The sequence below is a fragment of the Oreochromis aureus genome, linkage group 22 (genome assembly GCF_013358895.1).
Source record: "Oreochromis aureus strain Israel breed Guangdong linkage group 22, ZZ_aureus, whole genome shotgun sequence".
Lineage (NCBI taxonomy): Eukaryota > Metazoa > Chordata > Actinopteri > Cichliformes > Cichlidae > Oreochromis > Oreochromis aureus.
The window spans coordinates 19,868,259-19,883,156 of NC_052962.1; the positions used below are offsets into that span (position 1 = coordinate 19,868,259).

The following is a 14,898-nucleotide window of genomic DNA, read 5'->3' on the forward strand; positions in this document are numbered from 1 at the left end:
CCAGGGGAGAGTGTCAACTCGGGGGAGACAATTTTACAGGGAATAGAGGAGAAATGGAAGCACAATGCGTGCTGCCCCGATTCCTGCACCTGGCAACTGAATCAGGAGGCTCCACAGTCAGCTGGTCTGGAATCAGTTTCAGAAGTAGCACAGGGGCCAAAAAGTGGACCAGTGGCTGACCCTTCTGGTGATGTGACTTTGGAACCTCTACTGTTGGAACAAAAGCTGCTCGTTAAAGAGCTCATAAATGCTGTGATTGTACGCGCCTCAAGAGAGGCAAAGGTGTTGCCGTCTCAAGAGATTCAACAGCGACTCTTCATAGCTCTGTGGGCGCAAATTAAGGAAAAAACTCTTAACATCAAACGAAATAGAATCAAAAGTCTTGAAAAAGCCATTTTCAAAGACATTTCAAAGCAGCTGGGTATTCCACCTGATTTTGTCATTGTTTTGCTATTATTTTTCCAAGAAGAGGTCATTGCTATATTCAAAGATCACCTCTTCCGAAAGAAACGAAACCTACTAACAAGGCTATTTGCATGGTGTAGAAAAACTCAAGACAATGGAGACCAAACACCAGAAACTAAAAAAACACCTTTAGAGTTTGAAGATAATATATTTCCATTACCGGATGAAAAATCACAATCTGGTGTAAGTAGCAGATCTCATGATGCTGACATTAAAGAGCGTGTGAGCACACTTATTCATGATGTGCTCTCACATGCTGCAAAAATGTCCCACTACAAACCTTCAGTTAAACTCCACAAGCGACTCTTTGACAACGTGGTGTCTGATGACCGCATCAAAGATCTGTATATAGATGAAAAGAAATTAAAAGGTCTCGATGAGGCCATTTACCAAGAGCTCCGCAACAAAACATTCTGTGAAGACAAACATTTGATAATGTTACTGAATGAAAAGGACCCGGTATTGCAAAACTTGACGATCCAGATAATTAAAAAGTACTTGATCGAGTCGATGGAGAATCCAGCCCTTAGTGCGGCTGAAGAGGTTCAAAAATACAGATCTTCTCTGGAAATCTGTATTGAGGGCTTGGTGAAGCATGTCGTCGAAAAGGCCGACTCACCCTGCTCATCTGAAAAAGTCGATGCCATCACCGAACGGCTGTTCAGTAAAGTCTGGCCTCGAATCAAAAGAATTCAAATCCCTGCCGAATATGTACCATTCCTCCCTAACATGGTCTACAAGTCTCTCATAGAGAAATGGAAAGACCCAGATGTAATTCTGACATCCATGTCATTAGACCACAGATACATTGATGAGCTCATTATTAAGGTCTTCAAAGAGCATGCCGTAACTATATTGGAAAGTCAACGTTTCATCAGAAGCTTCTTTTCCTTTGAGGTTTGAGCTACGGGGGTTGCACACAGACAAAACAAAATGAATGTTCTGTAAGCAATCCATCAGGATTGCCTGTAAATATTTGTTTAAAGTTATTTGGACGGTTTAAGTGTATTAGTTGACATCAAACTCTTTAAATTGGCTAACAAGTCATTTTAAAAACTCCAGGACCGGCCGAGGCAGATGGCCGTCCCTCACTGAGCCTGGTTCTGCCGGAGGTTTCTTTCTTTTAAAAGAAAGTTTTTCCTCCCCACTGTCGCCGAGTGCTTGCTCAGAGGGAATTGTCAGATTATTGGGGTTTTGTTTTTTGTCAACTAATACAAAACTTATCTTATTGGACACTCTAAATTGAGTTTATTAATTTAGAGTGCCCAGTTAGATGAGTTTTTATTAATTTTATTAATGTTATTAAATTAATAAAATCCTAAAAAGATTATATTGTGAATATTGCATGTTTCATTGTCACACAAATGTCTACATTTTCAGCCTAGACTGAACACGTGTGTTTGTCATTCTATTCAAAATCAAACATTTTAGTAGCAACTATTGTATATGGCAGATGTTTTACTCTGATTACACAAACCTTATGTAGGAGTAGGTCACAGATAACAGGTATTCATTTGTAAATTTGACCTCTGACCTCACATTGATACACAATGACAGGATATTTGTATGTAAACTATAATGTGATATGTAGAATCCACATATATTGGTATATAATCTCCTTAATGTTGCCAAAACAAACAATGGCAGTAAGGAACATAGCTTTAAATAACATTAGGATTTTTTTTACCCTCACTATAGTCTAGATGAGAAGTCAAATAGAAAGGTCAGAGGTCAAATGTGGTATTAAATCCTAATGTGGTACATTCTTATGTTGACAATACACACCATACTTTTAAGAATCCAAGGTATAAGATAAATTATAAGGCTTTTTATAAGGTGTTTCTCTATGAAAATAGTTAAGATCATCATGCAAATACATAGGAAGGCTCTTCTTTGTATCTGCCAACAGAGGCGTTATGGTCACACTCCTTAAAGCAAGAGGTTCAGGTGCTATTCTTTTTTTTTTTAATCTTGAAAGCACCAGTTTCCGAATCAGCACCCTAAGTAGAATGATCAAACTTTCAATAACGAAAGAAATTAAAGCGTCTGTCTGATATAATCTGTAGCAGACAATGATTTCCATGCGTATATGGTGCAATTCCCGGGTCTATCATCAAGTAACAACAAGTCTTTGAGGGTAAGACATGACAGTAACAGTAGATGGAAAACATGAAACCGCATTCTGTTTATTTAAAGATTTAACTTGTATGGTCATCTGTAGGGTGTAGCTGTAGGAACCCCAGAGTGCACCAAGACGCTCCAGTCCTCCAGGTGAGATTAACCTGCCGGCGACTGATGCTTTAGCTTGTCTCTCTCTGCAAATCCATGTTCAGAATGTGAAAACTATTACTACTGTAACACCCGTCCCACGTTCTATTGAGAGGGGCCCTGGGTTCCTGTTGTTACTTTCCTATTGATACTCCCTTTTTAATGCTTATGGTATAAGACATGCAATAAAACTACACTATATAGAAATAAATCACACACAAGCAAGTCAATTATAAAGTTAACTCCACTTTAGTAAATGATTAATTAACGACACAGAAGAAAATAAGTAAAATTAATAAAGTTTGTTAAACAATGTAATGTATCTACTTTAACAGAAACAAAATAATCAAACAATATTGTGGGCCCACACACACTCTCACCGACACACACAGACCTCAAGTGCTACAGTCTTTCTGCTAGCCAACCCCTCGTTGCAGGCCTGAGTCGTGGCTCGGGTGCGTTGGGACCTAAAACAATATGGTCGCTTCACTTGTTGCCAAGCAGTAAAATAAAAAGCACGTGCAAACAGTACTCACACCTCCAGGCAGTTCAAGGGGATAGCAGGGGAAACTGGGTCAAGGCTACCAGCAGGCCACGGCAGCAGCACTCACAGTCGTCCTCGCCACGTGCTCCCACGTGAACACATAAGTTCAGCACACCAGCAGAAGGGACTTCTCCGACACGCCAGCAAGACGTCCGTCTCCTCCTACTGAATCACACAACCCCGCTAAATGCCAATTCACAAGCAAGAACATTCAATCTTAGCATTAGCTTCATAAATAAAAACAGAGCAGGACAAGAGCTTAGCGAATATGCTAGGCTACGCTAGCGGCTATGTTAGCAGTTGTGCTAGCGGCTAATCGCGGTTAGCAGTTAGCCCGTTTTACACCATAACATAAGGCACAAGTGTCAGACAAAATTGACATTTACCTCACAGTAGGGTACAACAGCTTTTCACTCCAGTTAACTATCCGTCAACCCGAAAATACGTCCGTCGGCCCTCTATGAACTCTGCGTTCACTCGACACTGTTCAGCTCTCGTCTCTCTCGCTTCCTGCAGAGTGCACACGGCTCCCCACTTGCTCCCACCCCCTCTACCTGAGACTACTTCAGGGTTCACCGGAGCTGTAGTACATATCAATACCATATCAAAAATAATGACATAAACCTCAAAATACAAATAAAAAGGTTGTGCATTTAACTGACACACATCACAAACCTTACAGGCATTTGTATACACATTATTGAACACAGTGAACATTTGCATTTAACTATCAATATAAATGAACTATTTAAATAAATGACCTATTTACATAGCCAGGGCTACACTACAATGTTATATTTCCACTGTAAACATGTAGGCTGTTCTCTGTGCCTGCACATATTACTCTGGTACAGCTGAGTTTATTTACAGTTCATGGTACTTGATTGCCCTGATAGTCATAAATATTTTTCTCTGAAATGGTCAGAACATTCTTGCCATTTAGCAAGTGCACACAGTGCGTGATATTAAATTGCGTATGTGCTACGTCTGGTAGAGTGACACTTTATGAAATGGACACAGAGATTACATTTTATTTTTTTACCATTGCTGTATTATTTTAGAAGATCGTGTCACTATAAGGTATGTTGGTTAATCTTTTGTAGGTGGAAAGAGTAGTGGAATATTTGGTGAACCTGAGCCTGCTGCTCAACCACAGAGACCCATACCTCCAGGTGGACCAACCAGCAACATACTTGGGCCTGCAGTCACTGCACCTGCACAAAGTCCAAGCCGAAGCCACCCAAATAAGCCAAAGGTAGGCTGTAACATTACCTTCCTTTCACTTTTTGACTTGTATTTTATGAGTTGCAGAACATTTTTATTCAAAGCCCGTGCAAAAAAAGGACTTTTCAGTGAGGAATACATAGTTTTGCAACAGGCAGCACTTCAATACAATCTCTAATAAACAGACACTAACTAAGCCCCACCCTAACCCCCACCTGTCTGTGCTTCCAGTGAGGCCGGTGGTATAGTAACCTCAGAGGTGATCGCTCATTTGCATAGCTAGTGACTGCAAACCTGGCTGATGTAAATGGTAAATGGACTGGTTCTTATGTAGCGATTTTCTACTCTATCTGAGCACTCAAATCGCTTTATACAACTAATTCATTCACCCAATCACACAAGCACGTTTTTTTCTAAGTTGTTAAGTGCTCACTGTCTAACATTCATACACATTCACACTGATGGATGCATCAGAGAGCAACATGGGGTTAGTATCTTGCCAAAGGATATTTGACATGTCAGCCTGTTATTGTAGATGTCTGTGATTACTAATCAGCAAAGGTGTGTTTAAGTCAGCACGAAAGCCTGAAGTCGCCTCTAGCTTTAGCTCATTGTTTAATGACTCAACAAAGGTCCTGATATTGGTAACCTGTCAGTTGTAGGTACTGAGGGTCATTCAGATTATTTGCAAAAGTAAACAAAACATGAGGCAAATATAACCACCATGACCTTTAAAACTAAAGAAATTTACACAATAATGTATAATAATTTCACTTTCTTGTCTTGTTCTCATGTCCATTTGATATGCATTTTTATGCCCATTTACTCATCTGTCATTTCAATAAACACACCATCTAGAGAGGTTTTAAAAGACAAGCTGACATTAAAAAGAAATGATGAGTTTGCGCTTGCAGGTCACTGTCTTTGTGTTGATTTCTTTCTTTCTTTTTGCAGACTGAGTGGATTTACCTTTATTAACATTATTAATTTCCATTTTAAGTGTATGCAGTAAAACAAGAACACCTGTGCGTTTTATTTTTTTCCTTATCTTTACCTTTTTTGTTTTAAATACAGGACAATCTAAGTGTGGGACCTGAACCTGAATCACCAGGTGGGTACTGAACATGTTCTTTGTGTATAACTTTTTTCATTGTACTATTAAACTACGTCTGTTAAGCCTTGCTGTTCGGACAGATCAGATTTAATCATATTGTGCTGTCTTCTGAATTTTAGTTTTGCAACCTAAACTTTTAATCAGTCTTGACTCTTCAGTTAATGAGAGAGAAAAAGGCATTTTGAGTCTATTTATGTTCTCATCTGTGCATTTCCACTGCTTAACTGCATATAGCTCCATGCAAACAAAAATATGTGATAGTCTCAGTAAATTGGTGCAATTTTTTTTACACTTATTAGTTTCACTGCGATTTTACGGAGCCCCGCAGGGGACATGGGAGAAAAAAAAATTAAGACGGACTTTTGCGAGATCTCGCAAAAGTAACTCGGGATCTCGCAAAACTATTGCGGGATCTCGCAAAACAAACTCGGGATCTCGCAAAACTATTGCGAGATCCCGCAAAACAAACTTCGGGATCTCGCAAAAGTTTTGCGAGATCTGCAAAAAGTTTTGCGAGATCTCGCAATAGTAACTCGGGATCTCGCAAAACTTTGCGCGAGATCTCGCAAAAGTTTTAGCCGCATTCGGAGGCCGCTAGGTCGAGGCCGACCGGGAGGTCGAGGCACGGCGTGCCGGGAGAGCGGTGTTTCTCCCGGCTGTAGTAGGTCTCGACCTCCCGTTAGCTTCGAGATGGTGGGTGTCAGATCTCCGAAAAAAGCGCCGGAGCACTTTTGCAAATATGTGATGTCTTGTAAACCGCGCAGATATTTGACATTTACACAGCTACATTCACGCCTCAAAATATCTTAAAAGTTTATTTTGTGACCCAGAAAGAGTAATATTACGACTAAGTAGCTGCCGCCATTGTTGGAATTCAACTTTTGCGGGATCTCGCAAAAGTTTTGCGAGATCCCGAGTTACTATTATGAGATCTCGCAAAACTTTTGCGAGATCCCGAAGTTTATTTTTATGGGGATCTCGCAATAGTTTTGCGAGATCCCGAAGTTTGTTTTATGAGATCCCGCAATAGTTTTGCGAGATCTCGAGTTACTTTTGCGAGATCTCGCAAAAGTCCGTCTTAATTTTTTTTTCTCCCATGTCCCCTGCGGGGCTCCGTACGATTTAACCCTCCTCTGTTACTGGACTTGAAAATGGCAGGGCTTGTGGTGTCTTAAATGAACTCAAGCTTTGTGGATTTAGATGATAATTTGGTACTCCATGCTCTCGTCTAATTATGATCACTTCTGGGTCCAAAAAATCAACATAACCAGGGGGTGAGGTCACAATGGCTGTTTTCAGTGTGACATCACATGTCAGCGTGTTTGTATCAGTTCCTCAAGCTCCCAAAGCCAAAGCCAGCCAGCCTGTGGCGAAAGAAGAAACAGCACCCCCAGTCGATGCACCAGCCAAGGAAGAGCCAACCGCTGCCGGTGCCGCTGCGCTCTCGGCACCCTCGGAGCCTGAACCCATTCCTTCCTCATTTCCTGATGACACTTCCCAGAAGAACTACGAGCCCCACCTGCGACCCAAGCCTCGCTCCCACAACAGGGTCCTCAACCCTCCTGGAGGAAAGTCTAGTGTGGTATTCTACTCATCAGCTGAGCGTGCCACCTCTCCCAGTTTGTGTCCAGAAACCTCTTTGTCTGCTCCCTGTTAATCTTCTCTCATTCCTACACTGCTCTTTTGATGGTCATGTGATCTGTACACCTCAATACAGCCCAGTTATTGTTGTTGTTCACACCTGACGTCTAGGCTCATAAGTTGTCCTCAACATCTTGCACTTTCATCCCCCCTTTCTGACTCCCTGCCGTCTGTCTTCGCCTCGATATTCTTCTATAATGCAGTGGTTCCCTAACTTTTTTTGCTGGGCCCTCTTTGTTTTACAAGAAAAATGTTCCCACTGTAACTTCACTGCATAAAGAGCTAACATCTCCAAAATGTCAGGAGTAGTTAGTCATTACAAGAAGTGTTTGTGAACTAAAAATCAAGAATGTGGGATACTGTTTGTCCGTGACTTGGAGAGCCCAGCGCTGCTCCCGACGCAGGGAAACTAATTCTGTAGGGGAGACCTATCTTGGCACTTGTGCAGGTGAAGCCAAAGGGAAGATATGCTTCAAATATGGTAGGAAACATATTTGGCGATGCTTCATCTCCTGCTTTGGTGATAACTTAATAGTTATCACCTTCTTCTAAGTCAGGAGAATAATGCAAACTAAAACTACATAATGATTACACAATCTTTAATTAGGGGTATAACGTGGCAGAAGATAATATAATAATCTCACAATTCCCCCTTTGATGTCTTTTTAAAGAGATCACTTACATCTTATAATCCAGTGTTGCAGGGTCCATTTCTTCTTATCCCTAAGGCCCTCTGTCCCCCTTTAACGGGTGGTCCATATGTGGGATGACCTCTGTGTTTGCGCAGTTCAGATGCAAGAAAAACTATGATTACAACAACAACAGTAGTTACAGATGACACTCCCATCACTCTCCAGTTCTCCCACAGCTTTATTTTGGTGCTCCCGTTTTCCCCACCTCATCTTGGTGCTACCTTGTACCTTTCAAACGTACTCAGTCTAGAACCTCTGTCCGAGGAGCTCTTAATCTTTATTTTATTCCTGCAGCTACCAGTATCTTCCAGTCGGGTGATTCCCTGCTCCTCTTCTTTCTTTGACCTCAGGGGTTAGACCACCCTTCAGTTGTTGCACAGATCAGGGGATTATTCTGCCCCTATTTCAAACAAAGATCTGTGTATTCTGGGGTCACAGCTGTGTCCCCCCTTTTTACCAAGAGCCTCTCGAACCTCCTTCTTCTGGTGTTCCTGTATTTCCGCCAACCGCTTCATGGTTATTGCTGTGCTTCTGGGATCCATCCTCTCGAGGTGACTAGCTGGAGCCCAAACGGCATGACACTTGACCCCAGTTGCTGTCTTGGCAGTCTCTGTGTCTGTCTCTGCTGCGAAGGAGCCTCGTATCTCCGTGACCTCGTCTGGTGTCTGTTCCTTTCTCTGTAAGGCAGAAAACCAAAACACCTCTCTGCCTAGCCTTGATAATCTAATGTTGTTATCCATTGATCCTCTAGTGATCCAAAGTTGGTTTAGAATATCATGTTCAGGACTCTCTGACCCAGGGACTTATTCTAATCATAATCTATGTGTGTAAGCATGTTTGCATTTACCCCTCTGCACTCAAAGTCATTTCCTACAATTTATCAGTCCGGACAGTCACGCCGAACGAAGCTTATGACCTTTTAAAGACTGAGTGCCAACTCATTATGAGCACAATCATTAACGCTTAAACATGAAAATGATGATTTATGCTTCTCACTGGTTCTCTAAAAAAAGTCTGGGAACTTTTGGGTCATTGTAATCTTAAGTTTGACCATACCTAAATTATTAAACACACAATTAAAGTCATAAAAATGTTCCTAAAACCATTGTTTGATGTTAAAACTCGACTTCCCCCTTTTTGACAAACTCCCATGTGTCAATTCATCGGAGCTAGAAATTAAAAGAAAAGGTTAGTGACATCATATCTCAGAAAACATCAGAAATTCTTCTCTCGAGTATCGTTGCTCCAGCCTTGTCATCCTGTGTTAGGGAATGAAATCAGTTTAATTATCATGTTAAACCTGTTAAACTCCTGGCTCTGCCCAAAGCCTGCATCCGCAGAACTGCCTAGAAACAAAACCTGTATTAATATAAACTTCACATTTGTAATGCTGTTTTTTTCCCACTGTTTTTTCCCTCACTAACCACAGCAGGGGAATTTATGTCTTGATTCAGCCATGAATCCAGCTCACCTGATTCATCATTGAGCCCAACCATCACTGGCATCTGATAGTGTGGCACTGCATTTTCTTCCCTTAGTGTCACTGTTTTCAATCTGTTAATTAGAGTCCTTAAACATGAAGTAGACTGCATCCACAGTAAGTCAATACAGCTGTGAATGTGGCTAATTATCAATCAATTAACATTCAATAACAAAATGATAGCTTTTATTTTATGCATGCTTTAGTCAACCACTTACCCAGATGATCTTCAATCCCAGAAAATTCCTTCAGCTCATTTAATAAAGTCTGTCATCCTTCCATGCCCTGGTAACTGGGCCATCCAGAGCTGTATCACTTTGAAATATACATACAACAAGCCAAACCACACCTTGGTCACACCGACCCTGTTCCCATCCGAGGATGTCCAACGCCATCCCAGTCTGGACTGTCAAAGGTGACTTTAACACTAACTGTTCCGACAGTCCTGTTTATTGCGTTACCTGGTCAGATTAGCCAATGTCTGCACATTAGAATAAACATAATTAACTTGGTTAACATTTTACTGCGTGTTATTCCAACGCTCCATCCTTATGTGGTTTGCCAAATTATGTTTATCCAGAACTCATTTCTGTCTCTAAGTTTTGGAAAATTTTATGTTTGTTGTCAAAATTTTAAGAATTTGACCATAAATGAAATTTATGGAGTTATCACCCCCATCGGGGCTTACCTTTCCCACTTTTGGTGATATTCCTCCCTCAAATATTCGCAATTACCTTCCTTTAGGCGTGAAAACTGGTGGTGTGGTCAAGTGGGTGCTATAGAAAACAAAAGCTCAGGACAGAACAGTTATCAGTCATGTGCTTCATACAGAATTTGCATATGTTTGACTTCATATTGATCCTCTGAGTGTAATGGTACATTTTAATTAGAATTTATCAGAGTTAAGCACAATGGATTTTTCTTTCTTTACTTTGCTCTTGTTCTTGTGCAGTACCACATCCTATTGGCATTCCCAACAATATAATGTGATACCTTAATCAAAACACAGCTAATAAAACACAATTTTCTCAATGCAAACATCAGTAACTGAAAATTAGCAACCAAAGGGTTAAGTCTGCAGCTCCACACTTTCATGTTAAGCTACAGTCTCCCCCTCCAGTCTCTCCTCTCCTCCTGCTCCTGCAAAAAACAAAACAAAAGAAAGCAAAGCATCCACCCTTCTCTTACCAGCCGGGTGAATTGTTGCTCAACATTTACTAATCCTAAGGTCGCTGCAGTTTTTGTCTCAGTATCAAGTCAGTCAAAACTTTTAGTCTACATCGTCAGTCCATCCCAGTCCAGTCACATGCATTAATTCACACACATTCATACCAGATATTGCTGATACTGGAGTCTCACGCGCAACCTATTCGAGTGTCCATCACCAGTAAGATGACGCCATCATTTTAAAGGAAAACAATTCGTTGTTATTTTGGACTGGATTGACTCGCTACAATCCTTTTAGACTCAGGACTTAGCCTCTCATGTGATCAGTGTCCCATATGAGTGAATTTCTCCACAGCTCATTATAATCATGGAGAAGGACCCGGCCCATGTAGACTGCAAAGGCCGAGTCGTCCGAAGGATGCAGCCTAGGGTTTGAGACACAGGTTAGGTGTTTTTGTAAACGAACACTTAGCTATGTAATTAGAAAAGCTTTGTTTACCTAAATTCAGTTAACTGTTGGTATTACCTGGAGTTTGTCTATGAGTATATATATATATTTATATAAATCAGCATATATTATTCTACATACTACTGTATATATATTATTATATTATTACTCTAAATGATGCCACATTCTTTACCCAGAGCTTCTTTAGAAATGATTGAAAATGCACTTTGCAAAACAAGGACTTCTGTGTCGTCGTCATTCTTTGCCTTTCTTTGACCTTTGACATTTTCAGATGAAATAATGATTACTTGTTGCCACGTCCTGGGGTGAAAATGAAGTAAATTAAGGCCAACGGGGTAAAGTCTGAATGGCTGATGTCACAGTTCACTGGTCTGTGTGTAAATGTGTCAGCGGGCATTTTGTTGTGTTTGGTAGCGAGAGCCATCGTCTTGCGTAACAAGTAAAAAAGTGTGTGTGTGTGTGCGTGTGAATAACAGTGGAGTTGCTAACAAGACATCAGTAGCACCTTTAGCCACAGTAGGATCCCAACCCTCAGGGCTGAAATCTCACACACAAACACACACATTCCTTTTGCCTGGTGTACCAAACGCTATTCAGCCAGCGCACAATATGCACACACGCGCAAACACATGCACACACACATGCATGAATACAATAACAAAGTGCTGAATGCACAGCAGTGACTGTATAAACACTTGGACATTAAAACTCTCGGGGCACCAGCATTTGCATGAACAATGGCACACAAACACACACACTTTTGTTTTCACACAAACACTCCCACATGTTCTCGGCCGCTCCCACACACACACAGACACACACACACCCTCCTGGCTGGCCTGATCCCTTATGATTTTTTTTTCTCCCAATGCTCACAAACGCAAACTCTCACACACACTCGGCGCTCCCACAGTCGTTCACATCTGTTCGGATTTGTTTTCTGTCTGAAGCACAATCCCACTCTTCTTCACTCCCTCCTTTCCTCTCTGCTCATCTCCTTACTTTGTTTCCTCTGTAGACGCAGCAGGCCAAAGGAAACTTTGCGCAGCTTACACTCTCTCAGTTGTTGTTGTGTGTTGGGCGTAAGCACATGTTTAAGGCACATACCCATAAATTTACCCAAGGCCTTTCAGCCTGACGGGTCTCTTGGCAACAAAAGTCAGACGTCGGTTTATAAAAGGTATGGATGACAAGAGAGCGACAGTTTCATTCATTGTCTCTCTATTTTAAAATGGGTCCAGTAGAGTGTTTATAAAGCTCTGGGTTTTTTTTAATGTTTTAGCCCCTCTACCTTTAAGACCCGCCCACATTCAAGGCAGCTTTCTTCTGATTGGCAGCCCCTCGCAAACAGAGAACAGAGAAACCCCAAACTGTCTGAGCTGTAATCCTGTCTCACCTACATTTCACTCGGGTAATTTCCTGTGAGAAATTCTGCACTTTGGTGGTAATGTTATACTCCATTTCTGCATTTTCAGAGAGAAGAACGTAGAGAGACAGCGTGATCACATTAATCTCTTAAAATGCTTTTTGTTCATCTCTCACACTTTCATTTCTAAATGTGCGATATGCTTGTTTCAGTCAGCAGTGATTTATGATACTTTTAGCACCAGTTTAGACACTCAGGTGAGCGGCTGTGTGATACGCGAGTAGGAAATAGTGTCCGACTTCTAAGACAGCAGGCAGTTAGGTCACTTTGCATTCAGACGATTAAAAAAAGAAGACAGTTCTGTGCAATATTTTCTCAAATAGATAAATAAATAAATGCATGAATAAAAATAAAAGATTTGCTCGTCAATATCAAATACTGAAACACGAGAAGCGGGCAAGTCTGCTGATAAGACTTTTATGTTTGCTGTGAGTTTAATATCCTCATGCTGCTCTTAAATTGTTGGAAGGACATGCATTGTGTCTTAGCCCCCCGGAAACACCAATAGAGAGATGTACACAAACACACACACCCACACATGATCAGTGTCCCTTAACCTTCCAGATGTCTGAATGGTAGGTGTAGGGTGTCTGATTTGTATATGTGAGCGCGGGTTTGTGTGTTTGTGTGTGTGCGTGTGTGAATATGACTGCTGCTGCTGCTGCCGTCAAGCTCCTGGCGTTGACACAGTAAACTGATCCTATGGGGTCTGAAGGGAAATGTCTTCCCCACCACACACACACACACACACACACAGATGTATATACACTCACACACTCACACACACGCACACACACACACAGTCCAGGGGGAGAGGAGAGCACTGGAGGAGCGACACTCACACGGAGATTGAGTTACAGATGAATTAGATCTGAGCTGTGGGAACCAGCACCTTCTCTTAGACACACACACACCAACACACACACACGTGTTGTCACTTCTTGACACCATAGACGAGCTGGGACACACGCTGAGATGATACGGTATGAGTACACATTCTCACACACATGCTGTCCCACACACACACACACACACACCAACAGATGCTAATAAACAAACAGAGAGTCATGAACAGATGCAGGCGGACCCTCCGGAAGACGCACACAAGTAAAGAATATGACATCAAAGAAAAACACTATGTCACTCGATAAATAAAACGCAAGTACGAACATGAAATGACAGCGTGTGTGTGTTTGTGTGTGTGTGTGTGTGTGTGTGGATTATCAGACATAATCACAAACAGAGATACTCATCTGTAACTATAATGGATTAAAAACACAAACACACATTTCTCTCACCCGTGCACCAGAAAGGGAAGCCTGAGGCAGCAAGGTTATATCAGGCAGAAACACAGCCTAACACAGTGTATGTGTGTGTGTGTGTGTGTGTGTGTGTGTGTGTGTGTGTGTGTGTGTGTGTGTGTGTGTGTGTGTGTGTGTGTGTGTGTGTGTGTGTATAAATGATGCAGGCCTTGACTTGGAGATGGTGGCCCTAAATAAAGCTCCACTGAAAAGAAAAGGACAGAAGAGAGGCCACAACACCACAAGCCAGTAAACTCTCCACGTCTTAATTGCCCTTTCGTTTTCACATGGTAATTCCTTTCCTTACGTGTGTGTGTGTCTGTGTGTGTGTTTATTTGTGCGCCCCTGCCAGGTTCACACAGCAAAGCCCGCCAGACCAACTGTGTGTGTGTGCGTGTCCTCCTGCCATAAACACACACACTGTGCCGCCCCGAGCTCTATTGTGCACACAGCCGGATGGAAGGATGGATGGAGCATTTCCACCCACACATGCACACGTTTTAGTTCATCAACCAGTTTTTCCCACCACCACCACCACCACCACCACTGCTACCCATCAGCTCAGAAATTTGAACAATTAATGGAGTTCTGAGTTTTTTTCCCACTTGCGGAAAAAATATAATTAATAGATTTTTAAACAGTCGGCTTGATTTGCTGTGATTTACAAGCTGTAACCAAAGGTTTTATTTTTTTTTGCTACTCTAAAACATGAAGTGCTTTTTTAGCACATTTTACTTCCAGATTTGTCCTTTTTTTTCCAAACAATTGTGGGATATTTTCACCTTCTAGATGCTGCCACATACTTCATTACTCTAAATAGGATTTTCGGGTATCTGTACTTAACTTAAGTATTTATTTTTCAGATGAATTTCTGTTTTTCCTCCCTAATTTTCACACACATATCTGTACTTTCTACTCCTTACATCTTCAAAACAGGCTTGTTTTAAACTTTAGGTTTAATGCGTCTGAACGAAGGCTTTATTTCACATGACTGCGTGCCAAACAGAGGGAACAATAACACATAAAAACCAGGATTACTGCATACAAAGAGCTGAAAGAGGTAAAAACATATCATTTATGCATCAGTTATAGCGCTATACTCAGGGG

At 41.5% G+C, this 14,898-nt stretch overlaps 2 long non-coding RNA genes across 2 annotated transcripts; one reads left to right on the top strand and one right to left on the bottom strand.

Annotated features, from left to right (window-relative positions):
- Positions 1–2,154: 2,154 nt before the first annotated feature.
- Positions 2,155–5,612, top strand: LOC120435453. Its single transcript, XR_005609740.1, has 3 exons — positions 2,155–2,736; positions 4,381–4,532; positions 5,576–5,612. It is a non-coding gene; the product is annotated as an uncharacterized LOC120435453 (long non-coding RNA).
- Positions 2,968–3,943, bottom strand: LOC120435454. Its single transcript, XR_005609741.1, has 2 exons — positions 3,664–3,943; positions 2,968–3,442 (listed from the first exon to the last, which is right to left on the bottom strand). It is a non-coding gene; the product is annotated as an uncharacterized LOC120435454 (long non-coding RNA).
- Positions 5,613–14,898: the final 9,286 nt, after the last annotated feature.